Source organism: Oxyura jamaicensis, chromosome 4 (assembly GCF_011077185.1).
Source record: "Oxyura jamaicensis isolate SHBP4307 breed ruddy duck chromosome 4, BPBGC_Ojam_1.0, whole genome shotgun sequence".
NCBI lineage: Eukaryota > Metazoa > Chordata > Aves > Anseriformes > Anatidae > Oxyura > Oxyura jamaicensis.
In genome coordinates, this window is record NC_048896.1 from 56,755,664 (window position 1) to 56,757,715 (window position 2,052).

The following is a 2,052-nucleotide window of genomic DNA, read 5'->3' on the forward strand; positions in this document are numbered from 1 at the left end:
TTTTGTTGGATGTCTGTCTATATTTATCTGGTAGATCAAACATTCCATGATGGATGGTTACTCTTCAACATTATTTTTTATTTCTTAATTTTCAAACATTCCCAATGAAAAAAGCTCTGAATTCTACAGCTGGCTGTAGGGTTTCTGAAACTGTAGGATTTGCTGACTGTCCCTTTGTCTCTGGAATTGCTTGGGTATTGAGCAAAATATATCAGCCCATTGGAACAGTTGCATGAAGAATTTAAGCACAACCTTCGGGGAGCTTTCCAAAGCAATCTTCCAAAAAAAAAAAAAAAAATAATAATAATAATAATAATAATAAAGTAAGTAATGGTCCCAGGATAACCTGCTTCATGTCAGGGATCCCCTTTAAGAAGGAAACAAACAAAGAAAAATGCATTCAAAACCCAAAAGACACTGCTCTTTAAGGCCAAGGGAACTAGGAATGCATCATGAACTTTAGCTGTGATGACACGTAGCACAACACAGTCTGCTTCAACACTTGATTATCCCAGATTAACACCCGAGAGACTTTGTAATGTGCAGAGGGCTGCTGTGCAGAAATAAATAGCCAATTACTGCATGCAAAATGCCTTGCTGCTTTCTCAGAAATTCTTTTTCTTACTGCTTTTGGTGGTCCCTGGTGATCATTGATCACTTTCATCAGTCATGTTAGCATGCAGTCTAATTACCGCCAAGATTAATATTTTTCTGTTCCTTCACCTCCAGAAAAGTGACTTTTTGAGCTGCAACACAAAGGCTGTGATGAAGCGTAGAAAAGGGTGAAGAGGAGCTCATTAAGGAGAACAAGATTACAGCAGATGTTAGAGGGAGATGACAAGAATAAAGGAGATGGGGAAAAAGGTTGTGTTTGACAATATACTTTAAAGCTCAGAATAAAACTCGAGTCCTGAAGTTGTCCAAACTGCAAAATGCTTCTCCGCAGCCAGCAGGTTATCTGTGAAACCAGCCAGTGAAGCGTTTCACCTCCCCCTAGCGCTGGCTTTCCTGAAGGATCACAACCCGTCGCTGTTGGCCACAATTCACTTAGCTAAGTTCTGAAGACAGACAAAGTCCATCTAACAGCTAAAATTTTACTCTTTATCGGTGTGTAGATATCAATATAGAGTTTCAGTTTTTACTTACTTCTTAAAAACTTAAGACTATTATTTAAGTAGACCACTAAAACTACAAATTGGTACTCAAAATTTGGAAAATCTGTGAGTGAAATACCTCAACCAAGATTTCTTGTGCCAAAGCATCAAGCTTCAATGGGATAAAATACTAATTTACTTGGCTTTCTGAAAGAAAAAGAACAAACCGAACAACCCCCTAGCAAAACACCAAACCAAGTGTCAGGGTTGTGTTTTTTTCCTACGTGATGACTCCTTTCCTCTTCTTTCCCTCAAATTTTGAATCAACTATCCAACCCATATTCTTGCTATACCAAAGAAGTGGGAAGGACACAAATCTCCTAGCAGCTGAGTGATGACTGAGGAGATCAGTGATTTATTTTGCTGTGCTTGCTAGCAGGTGGGTAAATGTAAGCATATGGCACAGCTGAGTACCACTTTGGAGGCTATAATCAGCTACTGCAGGTGCTGTTTCCTATGCTTGTGGTTAGGGTGTGTAAGGCTGAGCCTGTGTCACTGCAGGGAGAGTGCTTGGAGAGCATCAGCCACGTGTGGGATGAGGGGAGAGTTGCAAGGACACAAGGCATTTTGTGCAAAAAGACATAGGAGCAAGTGTTGCTTATATCTGCTGCATATTAGGTAGATACTTCTGGCCTTAGGAAAGGCCTTTCTTGGTTGCAGGTTTTGCTGTTGCCCTACTTTCCTACTGCAACAAATAGAAGGTTGCAAAATGATGGAAGTGAAGGTTGTCCCAGAGCGACAGCCGCTGCCTGGCACAGTAGGTATCCTGGTCTTTGTTCCTTTGTTTGTGATGCTGCAGGAGATGTTGGATCTTCTAGCTTTACTGGGATGGGAAGAAGAGCTAAAAGCAGAGCGTTCTGTGGTGGAGTTATTCCTGCTATTTGTTTGAACTACAGGT